Here is a 25,662-nt window from a genome sequence, read left to right as displayed (position 1 = left end):
TCTGGGAGAATAAGACTTTTAGTCTTGAAGGGAGAACCTAAGCAGTGTGGGACTGGATCCAGAAGTCATGGAGGACAGACGTCAACATCCTTGGGTAAGGTGCTAACTATGAATGTGAGGTGACTGACGGTTGAGATAACATTGGATTGCTCTTCTCTCCCCAACAAACATACTCCTCTACCCCATACTTGTCTGCCATTCCATCAGCTATTATCTTGGCAGAGGGATGAAACAGCAGAATACAGAGAACACAAAGATCAATTCTGTGCTTTTGCGTTTCAAAAGATTTGGCCTTGGCAAAGACAAAGTATTCAGAAGAAAGCAGGCTGTGTAAGAAGAGGTTTCTCAACCTCTCCCAGACGAGATAAAGGTTCTGGGGGGTTTGGCAAGGACAAAAGCAGGAAGGAAAATAGAGTCCTGGGAGGGTTGTGGATTCCTGGTATGGAACTCTGGAACTGAGAGCACAGGAATGAGGAAGACTCTCCTTACCCTCAAGGAATTTAATTTACAGACTAGCAGGGAAGACACATTCAACAAATAAATGCAATAAATCAAATTGACTATTATGATAGAACATACAGGAAGGGAACCTAAACAGACCTACACATCTGGAAATGACACACTAAAAAGGTGATATTTAGTTGGGAACCTGCGGTAAAATTAGATACTGTCTAAATAAAGAATAGAGAGAAAAAGTGTTTCAGGGAATAGGAAGACATGTGGAAAATTGTGGAAGAAGAGAATGTGACATGTCTTAGAAGTCAAGAGAAGTCCCAGATGATACTGAAATGCAGAAAAGATGAGGAACAGTAGGAAAGATAGGAAAACTCATTGGGTCTTTAGTGCTGTAATCAATAGGGAAGGGATGTGGTCAGAACCCTGGAGAAGCCCTGGGAATGCATGAAATCAAGTGGACTGACGAGGAATTTAGGAGGGAGCACTGATGAGACTTGGTGATTGATTGCTGTAGGAATGAGAAAGAGCTGTGGCAAATATGAAAGATTTAGTAGGATTGGTGGAAAATATTGAGGATCTTGTTTAGTGATGACCAACAACTTAACAGTAGCACAGATTCTCTGGGAATACAGTGTATATCATAGCTATATGTGTGTGTGTGTGTATATATCTGAGGCATATATATATATATATATATATATATATATATATATATAGAAAGAGAGAGAGAGAGATGTTCATACATACCTATGAATCAGGTTATTTCAGAAGAATTCTCTGCCTTTGGGCTTCCTTCTTCCATAAGGTTATTTTGTGCATTTTTATAGACCTGGAGAGAAAAAAAATACCATTTTCTTAGCAGTTTCCACAGATCAAAATACCCAGAATTCGAGGAAACCAGGACTGCCTTCTTACAGATTTTGCCAACTCATGAAAGACCATTATACTAAGTGTTACGAAAGAACATTTGCTAAAGACAATGCACATATTAGCTCTGTGTCAACCCTTGCTTCAGACCAGTACTTCAGCCTTATTCTATGGGTCGGGTGTGAAAGGGAAAGGAAAGCAGTCTCAGATAAGGGTTGGTAGATGTCTTTTTTATCTTTCTGCTTCTGAGTTGTAAATATTATGTACTAAGCTTCTGTACTGAGGAAGAAATAAAAATTAGTTTTGCTTCTGTATGCCTTTTTTTTTTTTTATAAAAATCAGGAGTATGCCAAACATAGAGAGAGAATGACATTTTTCTATTAACTTGTAGAAAGTTCTGTAGAGGGGCACCTGGGTGGCTCAGTTAGTTAAGCATCCAGCTATTGATTTCCACTCAGGTCATGATCTCAGGGTCATGAGACTGAGCCCTGCATTGGTTCTGCACTGTGCATGCAGTCTGCTTAAGATTCTCTCTCTCCCTCTGCCTGCTCCCTCAATTCTCTCTAACAACAAAATTCCTTAGAGTATGTGTACTTGTACTATAAAAATGTGTATTGGAGTGCCTGGGTGGCTCAGTGGGTTTAAGGCCTCTGCCTTCGGCTCAGGTCATGGTCCCAGGGTCCTGGGATCGAGCCCCGATTCGGGCTCTCTGCTCAGCAGGGAGCCTGCTTTCCCCCATCTCTCTCTACCTGCCTCTCTGCCTGCTTGTGATCTCTCTGTCAAATAAATAAATAAAATCTTTAAAAAAAATGTGCATTATGGGTTTTGTAAAGACTTCTTGGTAAAATTTTTAAGGTATCTTTTTTTTTTTTTTTTTTTTGACGGAGAGAAATCACAAATAGATGGAGAGGCAGGCAGAGAGAGAGAGGGAAGCAGGCTCCCCGCTGAGCAGAGAGCCTGATGCGGGACTCGATCCCAGGACTCTGAGATCATGACCCGAGCCGAAGGCAGCGGCTTAACCAACTGAGCCACCCAGTCACCCTTAAGGTATCTTTTTTAAGGTACTTTTTTGTTACCATTATAAATACTACCTTGGAATTATTTTCAGTGCTTGATGTAACATTTAGTCTGCAAAACACATTCACCAGTGAATGAGTTAAATAGATTATATATTTAAAAACCTTGTAATCTAAGGGAGAGATGGAAAAAAAGTCCCCAAATATTACTTAAGAACTTTGTGTCATACTCTTCCAAAAAATAATTATTTTTCAGAGAGAACATAGATGATTGTTCTTCTGTTTAATTCTTAAGGACTTTTCATAAATACTTTTTAAATGAATACCTCTCATAATCTTTCTTTCTAGCTTAACCTCTTAGGTGCAAGGTAAAATTAAAGAAAGGCTACAGTTCATGGAGAAATTGTTAACAGGATTTACACAGAACTTTGCATATGCCTATGTATTCATAAAATGTATGTATTTTGTATCTTACCATAAGAAATGCAAATAAATGAAGCTACAATTACATTTTATTTGCTCTAATGTATTAATTTGATTTGTTTTATTGTTTTACTATGACCTACATAAATAAACCAGTTTAAATTGTAAGGAAAACATATGCCAGGTCAGTTAACAATGAACCTAAATTTAAAAATGTATACTATAGAGAGAAACCTGTAATATTGCATAATATGTTATTTATAAAAGAGTTATGACAACTTTTAATATGCAAGGAAAGCTCTCACTTGAGTAATTAAAATTCCAGACCATCTTAAGACACATACAAATTTCCATGGTAAAATCATGGTTGGCTTGTTTTCCCTCTGAATATATTGTAGCACAAAATCTATTTTTTCTTGTGCAGTTATATGCATACTAGATTTCTCTCTCTTTCTGTCTTTCTCACACATACACCATTTAGCAGTTATTTTTTTTTTCTACCAGTTTGGTTTGTACCCACAAACCATAGCTAAAGTGGAACTTGGAAGTCTAAGTCCAACCAGTACTAGAATTTGATGGCGAGCAATGAAAACAAGCCCTGCCTAATTAAATAGAAAAGAAATTTGTTGGAAGAATATAGGTTAGCTCACAGAATCAAAGAGAAAGCTGATGAGCAGCCCCAGGAAGGGCAGATGTAGAGCAGTTCCAGAGCTCTAGGTAAAAAGGATCAGTGGACAGTGTCCTCAGAAAGCTCAATGGAATGAATCTACCCTCTGTCTCAGCATCCCTGTGCTCAGGACCCAGATTCCCAGAATTAGAGTTTACAAGGCCACACCTTGACTGGGGCAGTCTGAACAACTTCCAACTTCACTGTAATTATGAAGAAGGCAGGGAGTTGGGAAGATATAGATCTCCAGAGGTAAATCGAGGTGTGCTTACTAAAAATAGGAAAAAATTCTGGGAGTTAAGAGTAGTATACGTTCTTAGATTCTAAAATGCAGCATACTATAACTACCATAACATTTATTTGTAATTGCTATAGATGGTTTTGATCATTAACAGTTAAAACATTCATATGGGAGGATATTATAGCCAGCAAGTCTTTTTATTAAGAATAATAAACAAGATAGGTACCAGGGTGGCTCAGCCAATTAAGCGTCTGACTCTTGATTTTAACTCATGTCATGAACTCAGGGTTATGAGATCAAGCCCCATGTCAGGCTTTGCGTTCAAAAGATCTTCTGCTAGATATTCTCTCTCCCTCTCTTTCTGCCCCTCTCCCTGCTTGCATCCTCTCTCTCTCTCTTTCTAATAAATAAATGAAATTTAAAATCCATCCATCAATCAGTTAATCTTTAAGAAAAAAGAATAATGAATAAGAAAAACAAGGACATTCCTTATTCTATCTCCTTCCTCCATCCAGTTGTTACTACTAAGCTTTCAATGGAATTTGCAAACATTAAGTGAAAATATTCTTTGCACTTGAGTAAGGATAGGCAACATGTGAAGACATTGTGTTGAGCAGTGGAAATGGTTGTGAAATGAAAGATAGATAGTCTAGGAGATGAAGGGGGAGAAGAGGGAGGAGAATAAAGAAAAGATGTTCCCATTATTTTTTAAAAAGGTTTTATTTATTTATTTATTTGAGAGAGAGAGAGAGAGAGAGAAGCAGCCTCCCTGCTGAGTAGGGAGTGGAACTCCAGGCTCAATCCCAGGACCCCGAGATCATGACCTCAGTCAAAGGCAGATGTTTAACAAACTGAGCCACCCAGGTGCCCCAGAAAAGTTGCTTTAGACAGAAAAGTAGAGCAGCACACCTGTAGTGTTATCATTACATAAAAATGGAATAATATTAATGGCTACCAGTGCTTGCTCTCTGCTAGGCACAATTTTAATTGCTTTCCATGTACCAATTTAGTTTTAAGACAGGTACTATTACCATTCCTGTTTTACAGTTAAGAAAGTGAAAGAGAGGAGGGGTCAGAGCAAGATGGTGGAGGAGTAGGAGACCTAATATCATCAGGTCCCAGGAATTCAGATAGATAGTTATCAAACCATTCTGAATACCTACAAACTCAACAGGAGATATAAAAGAAGAAGAGCAACAATTCTAGGAACAGAAACGCAACCACTTTCTGGAGGGTAGGATGTGTGGAGAAGTGAATCCCAAGTGACGTATGGTAAGATAGACCTCGGGAGGAGAGACCAGCTCCTGGCAAGGGAGAGAGCAGTGGAGCACAAAATTGGAACTTTAGGAGTCTGCCTCACTGAGTGATGTCACTCCAAAGGCTAAGTGAGGGGTGGTGTGTGTGTGTGTGGGTGGATCCCTTCCTGAGACTGTGACCTCAAGACCCACAGGGACACAGAAAGACTGAGGGTGTCTGAGTGTGGTAGTCGGAGCACAGAAGCAGGCTCCAGAGACAGGGCTGGGGAGTGCACTCTCAGCTCGGGGTTACCTTAAACCATGATCCAAGGCACAGTTGGACCACTGTTCTTTGGGCAGGGACCTCACAAGTGGCAGATCCAGGGAGACCCCCTCCTTCTTCCTCCAGGAGGAGTGGTACAGAAGTGCACTGGAGGAATCTGCTGGGTTTGGAGATTCCAAACAGGGCTGTGTGCCAGAGATAGAAACTCTTGGTCACAGGCCAGGTGAGCACAGAGTGTGGCTGGAGACCAGGGAGTGGGAGGGATTGACTACTTTCCCCTGTGGGTGCACTGAGGAGTGGGGCCCTAACCTCTTGGCTCCTCTGGACTGGAGATTGGGAGGCCACCATCTTCATTCCCATCCTCCAAATCTGTACGGAAAGCATTCAGGGAACAAAAGCTCCTGAAAGAAAACCTGAGCAGATGCCTTAGCTTGGCGCCTGGGAAAGGCAGTGTAATTCCACCTTGGGGTAAGACATTTGAGAATCACTGCAACAGGCCCCTCCCTAGAAGATCAGCAAGAACATCCAGCCAAGACAAAGTTCACTATTCGATGAGAACTGCAGAAATCCAGAGCTAGGGGAAAGCAACACATAGAAGTCATGGCTTTCTTCCTATGAACCTTTAGTCTTTCAAAGTTAATTTATTTTATTTTATTTTTTTATTATATTTTAAAAAATTTTTCCTCTTTCCTATTTTAACCATTTTTAAACTATTTTATCTTATCAACACCTTTTAAAAATATTTTAAAATTTTCATTGTTATAGTCATATTTTACCCTTTCATTGTATTTAATCTTATTTTTTATATACCTGTTTTTCTTTCTTTAAAACTTTGGGATATAGTTTCTTCTAACAGAGAAAAATATACCCTAAATCTAGCACATGGCTTTGTTCTAGTCTCCAGCTTGATCATAGTCATTCCTTTTTTAATCTTTTTTTCTTTTTTCAACCAACTTATTTGTCTTTATTTTTAAAGTCTTAATTAATTAATTTTTTTAAAATTTTTATTTATTTATTTGACAGAGAGAGATCACAAGCAGGCAGAGAGGCAGGCAGAGAGAGAGAAGGAAGCAGGCTCCCCGCCGAGCAGAGAGCCCGATGCGGGGCTCGATCCCAGGACCCTGAGATCATGACCTGAGCCGAAGGCAGAGGCTTTAACCCACTGAGCCACCCAGGTGCCCCTTAATTAATTAATTTAAAATTTTTTCCAGTATTCCAAGAATCTACTGTTTATGCACCACACACACTGCTCCATGCAATATGAGCCCTCCTTGATACCCACCACCAGCCTCACCCATCCCCCCACCACTCTCCCCTCCAAAACCTTCAGTTTGTTTCTCAGAGTCCACAGTCTTTCATGCTTCATCTCCCCCTTCAATTTCCCCCAATTCACTTTTCCTTTCTTTCTCCTAATATTCTCCATGCTATTCCTTATTCTCCACAAGTAAGTAACCATATGATAATTGACTTTCTGTGCTTGACTTATTTCATTCAGCATAATCTCTTCCAGTCCTGTCCATGTTGATACAAAAACTGGGTATTCATCCTTTCTGATGGAGGCCTAATATTCCATTGTATATATGGACCATATCTTTATCCATTCATCTGTTGAAGTGCATCTTGGCTCTTTCCACAGTTTGGCAATTGTGGCCATTGCTGCTATGAACATTGGGTACATATGGCCCTTCTTTTCACCACATCTGTATCTTTGGGGTAAATACCCAGTAGTGCAAATGCAGGGTCATAGGGTAGCTCTATTTTTAATTTCTTAAGGAATCTCCACACTGTTTTCCAAAGTGGCTGCACCAACTTGTATTCCCACTAACAGTGTAAGAGGGTTCCCCTTTCTCCACATCTTCTCCAACACTTGCTGTTTACTGTCTGGTTAATTTTGACCATTCTAACTGGTGTAAGGTGGTATCTCAAAGTGGTTTTGATTTGAATCTCCCTGATGGCTAATGATGCTGAACATTTTTTTCATGTGTCTGTTAGCCATTTGTATGTCTTCTTGGAGATGTGTCTGTTCATGTCTTCTGCCCATTTTTGACATGATATATCTGTTTTCTGAGTGTTGAGTTTAAGGAGTTCTCTATAGATCTTGGATATCAGCCCTTTGTCTGTAGTATCATTTGCGAATATCTTCTCCCATTCTGTGGGTTGTCTCTTTGTTTTGTTGACTGTTTCCTTTGCTGTGAAGAAACTTTTGATCTTGATAAAATCCCAAAAGTTAATTTTTGTTTTTGTTTCCTTTGCCTTTGGAGACATGTCATGGAAGAAGTTGCTCTGGCCGATGTCGAAAGGGTTAATCCCTATGTTCTCCTCTAGGATTTTGATAGATTCCTGCCTTACATTGAGGTATTCTATCCATTTCAAGTTTATCTTTGTGTATGGTATAAGAGAATGGTCAAGTTTCATTCTTCTATACATAGCTATCCAATTTTCCCAACACCATTTATTGAAGAGACTGTCTTTTTTTCCACTGGATATTTTTTTCTGCTTTGTTTAAGATTTTTTTTTAATTTTTAATTTTTTATAAACATATATTTTTATCCCCAGGGCTACAGGTCTGTGAATCACCAGGTTTACACACTTCACAGCACTCACCAAAGCACATACCCTCCCCAATGTTCATAATACCACCCCCCTTCTCTCAACCCCCCTCCCCCCAGCAACCCTCAGTTTGTTTTGTAAGATTAAGAGTCACTTATGGTTTGTCTCCCTCCCAATCCCATCTTGTTTCATTGATTCTTCTCCTACCCACTTAAGCCCCCATGTTGCATCACCACTTCCTCATATCAGGGAGATCATATGATAGTTGTCTTTCTCTGCTTGGCTTATTTCACTAAGCATGATACGCTCTAGTTCCATCCATGTTGTCGCAAATGGCAAGATTTCATTTCTTTTGATGGCTGCATAGTATTCCATTGTGTATATATACCACATCTTCTTGATCCATTCATCTGTTGATGGACATCTAGGTTCTTTCCATAGTTTGGCTATTGTGGACATTGCTGCTATAAACCTTCGGGTGCACGTGCCCCTTTGGATCACTACGTTTGTATCTTTAGGGTAAACACCCAGTAGTGCAATTGCTGGGTCATAGGGCAGTTCTATTTTCAACATTTTGAGGAACCTCCATGCTGTTTTCCAGAGTGGCTGCACCAGCTTGCATTCCCACCAACAGTGGAGGAGGGTTCCTCTTTCTCCGCATCCTCGCCAGCATCTGTCATTTCCTGACTTGTTGATTTTAGCCATTCTGACTGCTGTGAGGTGATATCTCATTGTGGTTTTGATTTGTATTTCCCTGATGCCGAGTGATATGGAGCACTTTTTCATGTGTCTGTTGGCCATCTGGATGTCTTCTTTGCAGAAATGTCTGTTCATGTCCTCTGCCCAGACACATAGATCAATGGAACAGAATAGAGAGCCCAGAAATAGACCCTCAACTCTATGGTCAACTAATCTTCGACAAAGCAGGAAAGAATGTCCAATGGAAAAAAGACAGCCTCTTCAACAAATGGTGCTGGGGAAATTGGACAGCCATATGCAGAAAAATGAAATTGGACCATTTCCTTACACCACACACGAATATAGACTCAAACTGGATGAAGGACCTCAATGTGCGAAAGGAATCCATCAAAATCCTTGAGGAGAACACAGGCAGCAACCTCTTCGACCTCAGCCGCAGCAACATCTTCCTAGGAACATCGCCAAAGGCAAGGGAAACAAGGGCAAAAAGGAACTATTGGGATTTCATCAAGATCAAAAGCTTTTGCACAGCAAAGGAAACAGTTAACAAAATCAAAAGACAACTGACAGAATGGGAGAAGATATTTGCAAACGAAGTATCAGATAAAGGACTAGTATCCAAAATCCATAAAGAACTTAGCAAACTCAACACCCAAAGAACAAATAATCCAATTACAAAATGGGCAGAGGACATGTTTAAGATTTTTGACCATAGAGCTGTGGGTCCATATCTGGGCTCTCTACTCTGTTGCACTGGTCTATGTGTCTGTTTTGTGCTAGTACCATGTTGTCTTGATGATGACAGCTTTGTAGTAAATCTTGAAATTGGGCAACATGATGCCCCCAGCTTTGTTTTACTTTTTCAACATTTCCTTAGCAATTCATGGTCTTTTCTGGTTCCATACATATTTTAGGAATGTTTGCTACAGCACTTTGAAAAATGCCAGTGGAATTTCAATCAGGATGGCATTGAAGGTATAGATTGCTCTAGGCAGTATAGACATTTTAACAATGTTTATTCTTCTAATCCACAAGCATGGAATGCTTTTCCATATTTTTGTGTCTTCTTCAATTTCTTTCATGAATGTTCCGTAGTTCCTCGAGTACAAATCCTTTACCTTTTTGTTAGTTTTATTCCCAGGTTATCTTATGGTTCTTGGTGCTATAGTAAATGGAATTGATTCTCTAATTTCCCTTTCTATATTTTTATTGTTAGTATATAAGAAAACAATTGATTTCTGTACATTGAATTTGTATCCTGCCACATTACTAAATTGCTGTATGAATTCTAGTAGTTTGGGGGTGGATTTTTGGGTTTTCCATATGAAGTGTCATATCATCTGTGAAGCAAGTTTGACTTCTTTGCCTGTTTGAATACCTTTTATTTCTTTTTGTTTTCTGATTGCTGTTGCTAGGATTCCTAGTACTATGTTGAACAACAGTGGCAACAGTGGGCATCCTTGTCATGTTCCTGATCTCAAAGGGAAGGCTGTCAGCTATTCCCTCTTGAGAAAGATATTCGCTATGGGGTTTTCATAGATAGATTTTATGAAGTTGAGGAATGTTTCCTCTATCCCTCTACTCTGAAAAGTTTTAATCAGGAACCGATGCTGTATTTTGTCAAATGCTTTTTCTGCTTCAATTGGGAGGACCATGTAGTTCTTCTCTCTTCTCTTATTGATTTGTTCTATCATACTGATTGATTTGTAAATGTTGAACCACCCTTGCATCCCAGGGATAAATCCTACCTGGTCATGGTGGATAATCTTTTTAATGTACTATTGGATCCAATTAGCTAGGATCTTGTTGAGAATCTTGGCATCCATATTCATCAGCGATATTGGTCTAAAATCCTTTTTGATAGGATCTTTGCCTGGTTTTGGGATCAAGGTAATGCTGGCTTCATAGAAAGAGTTTGGAAGTTTTCCTTCTGTTTCTCATTTTTGAAACAGCTTCAGTAGAATAGGTGTTATTTCTTCTTTGAATTTTTGGTAGAATTCCCCAGGGATCAACTTCTTATCAATTCCTTTTTTAGAATCTTTTAAAATTTTCATCTTTACAGTCATATTCCATCCTTTCATTGTGTTTACCCTTATTTTTGTATATATATAAGTTTTTCTTTCTTTAAAATTTTAGGAGGCTGGGGCGCCTGGGTGGCTCAGTGGGTTAAGCCGCTGCATTCGGCTCAGGTCATGATCTCAGGGTCCTGGGATCGAGTCCCGCATCGGACTCTCTGCTCAGCAGGGAGCCTGCTTCCCTCTCTCTGCCTGCCTCTCCATCTACTTGTGATTTCTCTCTCTGTCAAATAAATAAATAAAATCTTTAAAAAAAATAAAATAAAATTTTAGGAGGCAGTTTCTTTTAACAGACCAAAATACATCCAAAATCAAGTTTGTAGCTCTGTTCTATTCACCAGTCTAATATATATATATATATATATATATATATATATATATATATTTCTTCTTCTTCTTCTTCTTCTTCTTCTTCTTCTTCTTCTTCTTCTTCTTCTTCTTTCTTCTCCACCCCACCCTCAGGTTTTGGGTCTCTTCTGATCTCGTTAGTGTATATGTGTATATTTTTCTGGGGTCATTGCTACCCTTTTAGTATTTTGTTCTCTCTTTCATCTATTCTTATACTCTTATCTGGATCTGGGTAAAATGACAAGGCAGAAAAACTCACCTCAAAAAAAAGAACAAGAGGTTGTACTGACAGCTAGGGACCTAATCAGCACAGACATCAGTAAGATGTCAGATCTGGAGTTCAGAATGATGATTATCAAGGGGTTAGCTGGGCTCAAAAAAAAAAAAAAAAAGCATTGAAAATACTAGAGAATCCCTCTCTAGAGAAATAAAATCCCTTTCTGGAGAAATAAAAGAACTAAAATATAACCAATTTGAAATAAAAAAGCTATTAAATAGGTGAAATAAAAAATGGAGGCTCTCACTGCTAGGATAAATGAGGCAGAAGAGAGAATTAGTGATATAGAAGACCAAACGATGGAGAATAAAGAAGCTGAGCAAAGGAGAGACAAACAACTACTGGATCATGTGGGGAGAATTCAAGAGGTAAATGATACCATAAGATGAAACAATATTAGAATAATTGGGATCCTAGAAGAGAAGGGAGAGAGAGAGGAGCAGAAGGTATATTGGGGCATATTATAGCAAGAATTTCCCTAATTTGGTGAAGGGAACAAGCATCAAAATCCAGGAGGCACATGGAACCCTCCTCAAAATCAATAAAAATAGTTCATCACCCCATCATCTAATAGTAAAACTTATAAGTCTCAGTGACAAAGAGAAAATCCTGAAAGCAGCTCAGGACAAGAGGTCTCTATCATACAACAGTAGAAATATTAGATTGCTAGCACACCTATCCACAGAGATCTGGAAGGCCAGAAAGGATTGGCATGATATATTGAGCACTAAATGAGAATAAGGTATCCAGCTAGGCTGTCACTGAAAATAGAAGGAGAGATAAAAAGCTTCCAGGACAAACAAAAAATAAAGAATTTGTAAACACCTAACCAGACCTACAGGAGTATTGAAAGGGGTTCTCTAAGCAAAGAGAGAGCCTAAACATAATAGACCAGAAAGGAACAGAGACAATATACAGTAACAGTCACCTTAAAGGCAATACAATGGCACTAAATTCATATCTTTCAATATTACTCTGAACATAAGTGGGCTAAATGCCCCAATAAAAAGACATAGGGTGTCAGAATGGATTAAAAAATAAGACGCATCAATATGCTGACTTCAAGAAATTCATTTAGATTCAAAGATACCTCCAGTTTTAAAGTGAGGGGGTGGAAAATAATTTACCATGCTAGAGGACATAAAAAGAAAGCTGGAGTGGCAATCCTTATATCAGATAAATTAGATTTTAAGCCAAAGACTAAAATAAGAAATGAGCAAGGACACTGTAACATAGTTAAATGGCCTATATACAAGAAGATCTAACAATTGTAATATCTATGCCCCTAACATGGGAGCAGCCAATTATATAAACCAATTAATAACAAGATCAAAGAAACACATTGAGAATAATACAATAATACTATGGGACTTTAACACCCCCCTCACTGAAATGGACAGATCATCTAAGCAAAAGATCAACAAGGATATAAAGGCTTTAAATGACACACTGAACCAGATGGACATCACATATATATTTAGAACATTCCATCCCAAAACAACAGAATATTCTTCTGTAGAGCACATGGAACATTCTCCAGAATAGATCACATCCTGGGTCACAAACAGGTCTCAACTGGTGCCAAAAGACTGGGGTCATTCCCTGCTTATTTTCAGACCACAATGCTTTGAAACAAGAACTCAACAAGAAGACAAAGTTGGAGAGAACTCAAATACATGGAGGCTAAAGAACATCCTACTAAAGAATGAATGAGTCAACCCGGAAATTAAAGAAAAATTTTAAAAATTCATGGAAACAAATGAAAATGAAAACACAACTGTTCAAAATTTTTGGGACACAGCAAAGGTGGCCCTGTGAAGAATGTATACAGCAATACAACAAGAAACAAGAAGGGTCTCAAGTACATAACCTAACCCTAAATCTAAAGGAATTGGAGAAAGAACAACAAAGAAAGCCTAAATCCAGCAGGAGAAGAGAAATCATAAAGATCAGAGAAATTTCATCAATGAAATAAAAAACAAGAAACAGCAGAACAAATCAATGAAACTAGGAGCTGGTTTTTTGAAAGAATTAATAAGATTGATAAACCTCAACCAAGCTTATTAAAAAGAAAAGAGAAAGGACCCAAATTAATAAAATCATGAATGAAAGAGGAGAAATAACAACCAACACCAAAAAATACAAACAATTATAAGAGCATATTATGAGCAGCTATTCACCAGCAAATTTGACAATCTGGAAGAAATGAATGCATTCCTAGAGATGTGTAAACTACTAATATTGATCCAGGAAGAAATAGAAAATATGAACAGACCCATAACCAGTAAGAAGATTGAAGCAGTCATCAAAATCTTCCAAAAAACAAGAGCCCAGGGTCAAATGGCTTCCCAGGGGAATTCTAGCAAACATTTAAAGAGGAATTAAAACCTATTCTCCTGAAACTGTTCAAAAAAAAAAAAAAAAAAGAAGAAGAAATTGAAGGAAAACTTCCAAATTCATTTTATGAGACCAGCATTACTTTGATCCCAGAACCAGACAAAAACTCCATCAAAAAGGGGAATTACAAACCAATATCCTTGAAGAACGCAGATGCAAAAATTCTCACCAAAATACTAGCCAATAGTCTCCAATAGTATGTTAAAAGGATTATTCACCATGACCAAGTGGGATTTATTCCTGGGTTAAAAGGGTGGTTTAACATCTTCAAATCAATTAATGTGATACAATATGTTAATAAAAGAGAAAACAAGAACCATATGATACTCTCAATAGATGCTGAAAAAGGATTTGACAAAGAACAGCATCCTTTCTTGATCAAAACTCTTCACAGTGTTGGGATAGAGGTTACATACCTCAATATCATAAAAGCGATCTATGAAAAACCCACAGTGAATATCATCCTCTATGGGGAAAAACTGAGAGCTTTTCCTAAGGTCAGGAACATGGCAGGGCTTGCTTTCCACTCTCACTACTGCTATTCAACATAGTATTAGAAGTCCTAGCCTCAGCAATCAGACAACAAAAAGAAATAAAAGAGGGGCACCTGGGTGGCTCAGTGGATTAAGCCTTCAGCTCAGGTCATGATCCCAGGGTCCTGGGATCGAGCCCCACTTCGGGCTCTCTTTTCAGCAGGGAGCCTGCTTCCCCCCCACCCTCTCTGCCTGCCTCTCTGCCTAGTTATGATCTCTGTCAAATAAATAAATAAAATAAAATATTAAAATAATAATAAAATATTAAAAAAAGAAATAAAAGACATCTGCACTGGCAAAGAAGAAGTCAAACTCTCACTTTTTGCAGATGATATGATACTTTACATGGAAAATCCAAAAGACTCCACTCCAAAGCTGCTAGAACTCATACAGGAATTCAGTAAAGTGTCAAAATATAAAATCAATGCACAGAAATCAGTTGCACTTCTATACACCAACAACAAGACAGAAGAAAGAGAAATTAAGGAATCGATCCCACTTAAAATTGCACCCCAAACCATAAGATATCTAGAAGTAAACATAACCAAAGAGGCAAAGAATTGTACTCAGAAAACTATAAAACATTCCATGCTTACGGATTGAAAGAACAAATATTGTAAAAATGTTTATGCTACCTAGAGCAATCTACACATTTAATGCAATCCTTATCAAATTACCATCAATTTTTTTCAAATAAATGGGACAAATAATCCTGAAATTTTTCTGGAACCAGAAAAGACCCCGAATAGCCAGAGTAATGTTGAAGGAGAAAATCAAAGTTCGTGGCATCAAAATTCCAGACTTCAAGCTCTATCAAATCAAAGTTGGTGGTATCAGGATGCCTGGGTGGCTTAGTTGGTTAAGCAACTGCCTTCGGCTTAGGTCATTATCCCAGTGTCCTGGGATCAAGTCCCACATCGGGCTCCTAGCTTGGGAGGAAGCCTGCTTCTCCCTCTGCCTCTACCTGCCGCTCTGTCTGCCTGTGTTCGCTCGTGCGCTCTCTCTCTCTCTAACAAATAAATAAATAAAACCTTAAAAAAAAATTAAAGTTGGTGGCATCAAAATTCCAGACTTCAAGTTCTATGACAAAGCTCTAATCATCAAGACAGAATGGTACTGGCACAAAAATAGATCAATTGAACAATACAGAACCCAGAAATGGGCCCTCATCTCTATGGTCAACTAAGCTTCAACAAAGCAGGAAAGAATGTCCAGTGGAAAAAAGACAGTCTCTTCAACAAATGGTGTTGGAAAAACTGGACAGCCACATGCAGAAGAATGAAACTGGACCATTTCCTTACACTACACACACCCACAAAAACTCAAAATGGTTGAAATATCTCAATATGAGACAGAAATCCATCAAAATCCTTGAGAAGAACACAGGCAGCAAACTCTTCGACCTCAGCCTCAGCAAATTCTTCCTAGAAACATCATGAAAAGCAAGGGAAGCAAGGGCAAAAATAAATTATTCAGACTTCATCAAGAGCAAAAGCTTTTGCACAGCAAAGAAAACAAAACCAAAAGACAACTGACAGAATGGGAGAAGATACTTAAAATGACACATCAGATAAAGGGCTAGTATCCAAAATCTATAAAGAACTTATCAAACTTAATACCCAAAGAACAAATAATCTGATCAAGAAATGGGCAGAGGACATGAACAGACATTTCTGCAAAGAAGACATCCCAATGGTCAACAGACATATGCAAAAGTGCTCAGCATCACTCGGCATCAGGGAAATTCAAATCAAAACCAGTGAGATACTTCACTCCAGTCAGAATGGCTAAAATTAACAAGTCAGGAAATGACAGATGTTGGTGAGGATGTGGAGAAAGGGAGACCCTCCTACACTGTTGTTGGGAATGCAAGGTGGTGCAGCCACTCTGGAAAACAGCATCGAGGTTCCTCAAAAAGTTAAAAATAGAGCTACCCTATGACCCATCAGTTGCACTACTGGGTATTTACCCTAAAGATACAAATGTAGTGATTCGAAGGGGTATGTGCTCCTAAATGTATATAGCAGCAATGTCCACAATAGCCAAGCTATGGAAAGAACCTAGATGTTCATCAACAGATGAATGGATAAAGATGTGGTATAAATATACAATGGATACTATGCAGCCATCAAAAAATGGTATCTTCCATTTTCAAAAATGTGGATAGAACTAGAGAGTATTATGTTAAGCGAAAAAGTCAATCAGAGGAAGACAATTACCATATGACCTCTCTGATATGAAGAATTTGAGAGGCAGGGTGGGAGGTTGTGGGGGCAGGAAGGGAAAAAATGAAACAAGATGGGACCGGGGAGGGAGACAGATTCTAAATCTCAGGAAACAAACTGAGGGTTGCTATTGGAGGGGTGGGGAGGTATGGATAGGGTGGCTGGGTTATGGACATTGGGGAGGGTATGTGTTATGGTGAGTGCTGTGTAAGACTGATGATTCACAGACCTGTATCCCTGAAGGAAATAATACATTATATGTCAATAATAATATAAATAAATAAATAAATAAATAAATAAATAAATAAATAAAAGCTTAAGAACATTGCTCAGGGTAATGTACCAAGAATGAGGCAGGTTTGAGATTTGAACCTAGAAGAATCAAGCTGCAGGGTCTGGGCATTTAACCACTATGCTATACCATGTCTCCGCACATATATAACAGCTGAACAATCATCCAGTATAAATTTAGTAGGGCTGGTCTATTTTAGACCAATTCAAAATACAGAGCCAGTTTAAAAGAATAAATTAGTTCCCACAGCTATAAATATTCTTCTTAAAATTACACTATCATTTCCTTTATTTAGCTGCTGCTGCTTCTTCTTCTTCTTCTTTTTTTTTTTTTTTAACCTTCGGCTAAACCTCCCTCAAATTCGGCCTTTATGACAGAATCTTTGGTCAGAAATTAATATTTAACTAGAACAGGGGAAAATCTGATCCATTAGGGTTTTCCTAGGTTAGAAAAAGAAAACTTCTTTTGAACATTTTTAAAGTGTGGTTATTTTGTTTGTATGAAGAATAGTAATTCTGGCTCATAATAATTCCTAAGTGAGAAATGAGGTCTTGTGAATTTGAAGAAAACCCAATGGACAGTAAATTAATGTATTCTTGTAAGACAATCTTGTCACATTTTCCCCCTTAGATTTAAGTAGCAGCATTATCATGAAGAGTTATAAAATTTCTTACTCAAATATAAGACTCTTTGTTTTCTTAGTCCACTCATTTTTATAACTATGAATTTAAATAAATACATTATCTGGAGATATGTAGTCATGCAACTAATTTTGTTTTTGTTGTTGTTGTTAGATTTTAACTGGTAACTGAAAAACTTTACGGATGAAAACCATTAGAAAATAGCATGACATATTCAATTTCATAATAGAGATTCACAGCCCAAACATGTTTGAGGGCTCATGTGAGAGATAACATTTTGGTCACTTAGAATTATCTTTCAGTAAATAATGGGAATTGTAAGTCTGAAGCCTGAAGTTTTTCTCTCAGAATTGTCTCTAGATCTTCAGACCCATAATCATCTTCCCTTCTTCTGAACTTCCATGACACTCACTCTTCTCTTCAGTGTATCACTGGTCCTTATCATGCCCTTTCCTGAAGGATAAATGGCTGTTGTTTATGTATATATTGTTATTATCTTGCTGGGGTATAAGTTCTTCAAGATGCAGATGGTGATTCACATTCCTCTGTATCCTCTAGTACAACCTACCACATGGTAGGCCTTCAGGAAATAGACATTAAGGAGATATTTTATCAACTAGATACCACATTGGGTAATTCAAGCTAAAAACTTTCATTAGAGAACATTATTTAAACAGGCTGTCAGTCTACATTGAACCAAATGGGTGATTTCAAAATTCCACTTCACATTAACGGTTTACATGCAAATATATCTGATTAAATGCATCAGGGAAGTCAGCTTTAAATCAAACAAGTGTCTTAACTGTAAATGCAATGCTGACATATATGGACCAAGTCTTCTATTTTATTTATCTAACTAATTTGAAGTCAGGAAATATCAGTTGTCCCCAAGTAATGTAGGAAAGTAAAAACAAATAAGTAAGCCACACTTCCAAAATACCATTAACCTCCAATTCTTCTCTTTCTTTTGGGACTTTCTCCTGGTTTTCAGAGAGTTGTGTGAATATGGCTGGTGGATCTAGAAGTTATGTTTTGCCAATTACACAATGTTTAAGAATTTCACATTTTTGCTGGCATCTAGAATTAAAATAGAAACTCCAAATAGTATTTTCATGACTATTTCATATCACATCTATACTCATAGTTACCAAACTCGTCTTTCACAAGTGATGAATGGGCCTTGATAGAGAGTTTTGACTCTCTGGGACTTAGCCAAGCTATGAATACCTGTGGTAAACAATAACTTTGGGTGGATTTTGTGTGGTAAACAGATTTCAAATGCAAAGTTTATGTCAGAATTCCCTTGGAACAGAAACTCACACATGGAAAAGTAATTGTTTTCTTACATAGGGCAGCTCTCTGACTCCAACTATTCCATTTGCGTCCAGTAAAAAATCCCTGGTGAAGGCTGAGCATGTTGAGCTTGACCTAATCGATACTAGGCTCACCGTCAAGTAGCACCAGCTGTGGACAAAGGCAGCGATCACAATGGGCCTCTTGGTCAAGGCTTGGAGCCCTCTCTTCAACCTAACCAGTTCTGTTGAGAGAAAGACAATGATTAGCATTTCTAAATCAAAGACATTTTGAGTGTATGACAATTTGGTGAGTTTAAGTCACAAGTTACTACAAAGTTATAAATTAGGCCCCAGCCACGCCAATCATGGTGGCACCATGCTAGTATTTTCCAAAATTTATTGACAATGAAATACTGTAAAAATATTAGTGCTCATGTGTATTTGGATAAAGGTACACAGAAAAGAAATTATTTCATATGCAACTTAAACTTACAGAATATTTTATATATCAATTATATCTCAATGAAAAAATTAAAATCTAAAAATTTGAGACAGAAATGACCTTACAAATGAATGGAATACTGTAGGAAATGATTAAAGTTAGAACTGTGGCTTTAAAAAGATACATCTTGACTCTAATAACAAAGATAAGAAATTAGAAAAATTAAAGTATTTCAATTGTGAGAGTAAAATAAAGAGAACAATATTTAAAGTTAAACACACATTTTATAATTTTGTTAGAAAACATTTCACACAAACCCCTCAACATTTTAGATTAGTAAACTGATTTCTTTTTAACATACCAAGTACACATTTAATATTAGAAATAATATTCTTGATTCATACTTCAAATATGTTTCAAGACTGTTTTTATGGTTTGAACTTTGAAAAATAAAAATCATTTACACGGCTCTATGAAGAAAAGAGAAGAACATGAACATTGTGTTTCAACAGTTAAGCATCTTGAATTATACTGCTTTGCATCTACAGTCTAGATATTGTTTCTGAAGCCCAGAGCCCAACAGCCAACTGCTTCTCTAGGGCTCCATTTGGATTTCTCATGGGAATCTCAAATTCAGCACGTCCCAGTTGAACTCCTTGTGCCTTTAGCTGTATACCTGCTCAGTGTGTCTCTGGAGCAGCTTCCCCAGGTAAATGGCACCACTGCCTCCTTAAGACAGAAAACTGGATGAGTTCTGACTGGTGCTTCATCTGCCCTGAAGTCTACTCAGTCCTCAAGCCTTGTCACTTGTACTTGATGAATAGCTCATGCATCCATCCTCCTCCCCCTGCTCCTTTGGTCTGCTTTACCATCTGGTCTCAGCTCCCCTCTCCTGCCTTATTCGCCTCCACTCCTCCCACCTGTTCTTAGGTCATATTGAATCATTCTTAGTTCTCTCAGGATGCAATTTTCTTCTGTTAGGGACTTTCTTTGACCTAGCAAAGAATGTTGCTTTGTTCTTTGGGGGCCATTGCCTGCTGTTCCCTAGCCTGGAAAACCTTCACACACTTGCTCATTTAGCTACTGCCCAACATAGATACTACTGTTGTTGAGAAGCTTTCTTTTGGCATCCCGTATTCACTTGTATATCTTCTAGTACAGCCTAGCACAAGGTAGGCCCTCAATAAATATGCTCTGAGATAGTTAATCAACTAAGTACCACACTGAATAGTTTAGACGAAAAATATCATTTTCCCTGTGTTCTTCCTATATCCCCCATTATTGTGCATTTTTTTAAGGGTCTATTGACTTATTTTTTCCTACTGGATTGTTAGCAAGGACATCTTAATTACCTATCAAAGACCATAGCATCAATTAGGTGCCATAAATATAAATGAATTAATATAGTCCATCAAAATCCCTGAATCTATTACCCCACCCTGCATTCTTTCAGGGAACCTGACTTGGGGCCTGATTCCAGGACCTGGGATCATGACCTGGGTTGAAGGCAGACACTTAACCAATTGAGAAACCCAGGAACCCCTCCCTTCCACATTCTTGCAAAGACTTTCTTTCCTCAATTTGAAGCTTTGAGAAAATTTCCCATGAATTAATAATCCTGATTTCACTTAGTTTTATGATTTAACCTTCTCATATTTCTCTACTCTACCAAGATGATTCTTAATTTTATTTTATATATATATTTATTTATTTTGTAAAAATTTTAAATTTATAAATTTAATTTTTAAAATTTAAATTCAATTAGTTAACATAAGTAATAATATTTTCAGAGGTAGAGGTCAGTGATTCATCAGTCTTATATACTACCCAATGCTCTTTACATCATGTACTTTCCTTGATATCCATCCCCCAGTTACTCCATCTCCCCACCCCCTCCCCTGTTTGTTTCCTATGATTAAGAGTCTCTTAGGTTTATCTCCCTCTCTGACTTTGTATTTTTTATATTTTCCTCTCTTCCCGTATGATCCTCTGTTTTGTTTTCTAAATTCCACATATGAGAGAGATCATATAATTTTCTTTCACTGAGTAACTTATTTTGCTAAGCATAATACCCTCTAGTTCCATCCACATTGTTGTAAATGGCAAGATTTCATCTTTTGATGCCTGAGTAGTATTCTGTGATATATCTATCTATCTATCTAGATAGATGCCTGAGTAGTATTCTGTGATATATCTATCTATCTATCTAGATAGATAGATATATCTAGATAGATATATCTAGATAGATAGATATATCACAGAATACTACTCAGGCATTATATATATATATATATATATATCTCACATCTTCTTTATCCATTCATCTCTCTATGGACATCTGGGCTCTTTCCATATTTTGGCTATTATGGACATTGTTGCTATAAACATTGGGGTGTGGGTGCCACCTTTGGATTACTACATCTGTATCTTTGGGGTAAATACCCGGTAGTGTGATTGTTGGTTCATAGGGTAGCTCTATTTTCAACTCCCTGAGGAAGCTCCATACTGTTTTCCAGAGTGGCTACATCAGCAGGCATTCCCACCGACAATATAGGAGGGTTCCCCTTTCTCCGCATCCTTGCCAGCATCTGTCATTTCCTGACTTGCTAATTTTAGCCATTTTAACCAGTGAGGTGATATCTCATTGTGGTTTTGGTTTGAACTTCCTGATGCCAAATGATGTTGAACATTTTTTCATGAGTCTGTTGCTCATTTGTATGTCTTTCCTGGAAAAATGTCTGTTCATGTCTTCTGCCCATTTCTTGATTGAAGTGGTTGTTCTTTGGGTGTTAAATTCGGTAAGTTCTTTACAGATCTTGGATATCAGCTCTTTATCTGATATGTCATTTGCAAATATCTTCTCCCATTGTGTTTGCTGTATTTTGGTTTTGTTGACTGTTTCCTTTGCTGTGCAGGAGATTTTATCTTGATGAAATCCCAATAGTTTATTTTTGCTTTTTTTCTCTTACCTTTGGAGACATGTCTAGCCAGAAGTTTCTGTGGCTGAGGTCACAGGTTGCTGCCTGTGTTATCCTCTAGGATTTTGATGGGTTCCTGTCCCATGTTTAGTTCTTTCATCCACTTTGAATCTATCATTGTGTAAGGTGTAAGGAAATGGTCCAGTTTCATTCTTCTGCATGTGGATGTCCAGGTTTTTTCAACACTATTTGTTGAAGAGACTGTCTTTTTTTCCCACTGGATATTAGCTCCTACTTTGTCAAAGATTAGTTGACCATAGAATTGAGGGTTCATTTCTGGGTCCCCTATTCTGTTCCATTGATCTGTGTGTCTGTTTTTATGCCAAAACCATGCTGTCCTGATGATTGCTTAATATAGCTTGAAGTCTGGCATTGTGATACCACCAGCTTTGATTTTCTTTTTCAACATTTCTTTGGCTATTGAGGGTCTTTTTGTTGCATACAAATTTTAGGATTATTTGTTCCATCTCTGTGGAAAAATGTTGATTGTATTTTGATAGGGATTGCATTGAATGTGTAGAGTGCTCTAGGTAGCATAGACATTTTAACAATATTCATTCTTCCAATCCATGAGCATGGAAGATTTTTCCATTTCTTTGTGTCTGCTTCAATTTCTTTCACAAGTGTTCTACAGTTTTCTGAGTACAGAGCCTTAGCCTCCTTTTTTCTTTTTCTCTTTTAATTTTCATTTTTACAGTTCCATTCTATTTTTCATTATATTTAAGTTTATTTTTGTACATATAAAAAGTTTTTCTTCCTTTTCAACTTTGGGATCTAGTTTCCTAACAAACAGACCAAAGTGCACCCAGGACCTAGTGTATTGTTCTATTCTTTTCACCTGTCTGATTGTGTTCTCTCTCTTTTTTTAAAAAAAAAATTTTTTTTTTCATTTTCAGGTCTCTTCTGATTTGTCTAGTGTATATTTCTCTGGTGTCACTTTTGCTATTTTAGTATTTTGTTCTCTCATTCATCATTCTTCTCTGGACAGAATGACAAGACAGAAAAACTCAACTCGAAAAAGAGAAAAAGAGGCAGTATGGACTGCCAGGGACCTAATCAGCATAGATATAAGTAAGATGTCAGAAGGAGAGATCAGAATAATGATCATAAAGATATTATCTGGGCTTGAAAAAAGCATAGATGACACTAAAGAATACCTTTCTGGAGAAATAAAAGAACTAAAGTCTAATCAAGTCAAAATCAAAAAGGTTATTAATGAGATGCAATAAAAATGGAGACCCTAACTGCTAGGATAAATGAGACAGAAGACAGAATTAGTGATATAGAAGAGAAAATGATGGAGAAAAACGAAGCTGAGAAAAAGAGAGAAACAACTACTGGATCATGAAGGGAGAATTCAAGATATAAGTAATACCATAAAGTGAAAAAATTTTACAATAATGGGGATCCCAGAAGAAAAGGAAAGACAAAAAGGAGGGAAGAAAATATATTGAAGTGAATTATATTGGAGAACTTCCCTAATTTGGGGAAGGAAACAGGCATTTAAGTTCTGGAGGCAAAGAGAACTTCCTTCAAAATCAATAAAAAATAGGTCAACACCCTGACACATAATAGTGAAACATGCAAATCTCAGAGACAAAGAGAAAATCCTGAAAGCAGCTCAGGGCAAGAGGCCTATAATGTACAAAGGCAGAAACATTAGACTGGCAGCAGACCTATTCACAGAGACCTGGCAGGCCAGAAAGGACTGGCATGATATACTCAGGGTGCTAAATGAGAAAAATATGCAGCCAAGAATACTTTACCCAGCCAAGAAGTCATTCAAAATAGGAGAGATAAAAAGCATCTAGGACAAACAGAAACAAAAATAATTTATGATCATTAAACCAGCCCTGCAAGAAATATTAAAAGGGATTTTTTAAGTGAAGAGAGACCCCAAAAGTAGCAGACAATGTACAGAAATAGTGACTTGACAGGTAATACTGTGGAACTAAATTCATATCTTTTAATAGTTACTCTGAATGTAAATGGGCTAAATGCCCTAATCAAAAGACACAGTATCAGATTTGATATTTTATTTATTTTCTTAATATTTATTCATTTATTTGAGAGAGAGTGAGCATGAGTGGAGGAATGGTCAGAGGGACAGAGAAACTTAAGCATACTCTGCACACAACTTGCAGCTCAATCTCATGACCCTGAGATCACCATCTGAGTCAAAACCAAGAGTTGGAGCCTTAACCAACTTTGCCACCCAGGCACACCAGTGATTCTTAATTTTAATCAAGACTTTTCCCATGGGACTAGGAGCACCCTCTGTTGCATATCTTTAGCGAATCTGCTGTTAGATATTTAGCCTTTTTCATCATAAATTTAATTAAGGAATATATCATCTAGCCTTAGGCCCTATGTCATTCCTGGAGAATGTTGCCTCCATGTTGCTTCCCCACATAGGGAAGTTGTATTCAGACCTGGTCCTCTGCTCCCACGTGGCTCTCCTTCCACAACTTCTCAGCTAAAACTACAACTGTGGACTTCTGGTCTCTTTTCCCTGATACCAGGTAATTGGCTTGAACTTGGCTTCATGTCTATGCCCTTGCTTCTTGGCCCAGAGCTGATATATATCTGCTGTTTCTCTGGTCCCACCTCTCGCATACTTGGAGCCATGTGTGCAATTGCCATTATCATTGCCTTCAGTGAGCACTCTCACATTCCAGAGTGGCTTCCCATCAGCTGACCCATCTGATCCTCATAGCAGCCAGGGAAGGCAAGACATTTATCATTTGAAAGCCTTTTCTATTTGTAACAGGGTTGCAAATTTAATAACTTTTTTCTCATAACTAGTTTACTGTTTCTTACCTACTACATAATATGTTTTTTAAATTTTATTTTTTTTTAATTTTTAAATTTTTTAATAAACATAAAATGTGTTTTTATCCCCAGGGGTACAGGTCTGTGACTCGCCAGGTTTACACATTTCACAGCACTCATCATAGCACCTACCCTCCCCAATGTCCATATCCCCACCACCCTCTCCCATCCCCACTCCCCCCCGCAAATCTCAGTCTGTTTTTTGAGATTGAGTATTTTATGGTTTGTCTCCCTCCCGATCCCATCTTCTTTCATTTTTTCTTTTCCTACCCCCCAAACCCCCCATGTCGCATCTCCATTTCCTCATATCAGGGAGATCATATGATAGTTGTCTTTCTCTGACTGGCTCACTTTGCTAAGTATAATACCCTCTAGTTCCATCCACATCATCGCAAATGTCAAGATTTCTTTTCTTTTGATGGCTCCATAGTATTCCATTGTATATATATACCACATCTTCTTTATCCATTCATCTGTTGATGGACATCTAGGTTCTTTCCATAGTTTGGCTATTGTCGACATTACTGCCATAAACATTTGGGTGCACATGCCCCTTTGGAGCACCACATTTGTATCTTTAGGATATAGACCCAGCAGTGCAATTGCTGGGTCATAGGGTAGCTCTATTTTCAGTTTTTTGAGGAATCTCCACACTGTTTTCTAGAGTGGCTGCATCAGCTTGCATTCCCACCAATAGTTAATTTTAGCCATTCTGACTGGTGTGAGGTGGTGTCTCATTGTGGTTTTGGTTTGTATTTCCTTGATACCGAGAGATGTGGAGCATTTTTTCATGTGTCTGTTGGCCATCTGGTTGTCTTCTTTGCAGAAATGTCTGTTCATGTCCTCTGCCCATTTCTTGATTGGATTATTTGTTCTTTGGGTGTTGAGTT

At 37.8% G+C, this 25,662-nt stretch overlaps 1 long non-coding RNA gene across 1 annotated transcript in view; it reads right to left on the bottom strand.

Annotated features, from left to right (window-relative positions):
- LOC116588316 overlaps positions 1-18,850 on the bottom strand; it is a 49,885-nt gene extending 31,035 nt beyond the window's left edge. The window contains exons 1-2 of the long non-coding RNA XR_004284885.1: positions 18,572-18,850; positions 1,204-1,285 (exon numbers count right to left, since the gene is read on the bottom strand). This is a non-coding gene — a long non-coding RNA (uncharacterized LOC116588316). The remainder of the gene's footprint in view (positions 1-1,203; positions 1,286-18,571) is intronic.
- Between the last annotated feature and the right edge of the window lie 6,812 nt (positions 18,851-25,662).

The sequence above is a fragment of the Mustela erminea genome, chromosome 4 (genome assembly GCF_009829155.1).
Source record: "Mustela erminea isolate mMusErm1 chromosome 4, mMusErm1.Pri, whole genome shotgun sequence".
Lineage (NCBI taxonomy): Eukaryota > Metazoa > Chordata > Mammalia > Carnivora > Mustelidae > Mustela > Mustela erminea.
The sequence above is the reverse complement of the archived record's forward strand: the minus strand, read 5'-3'. Positions and strand labels throughout refer to the sequence as shown.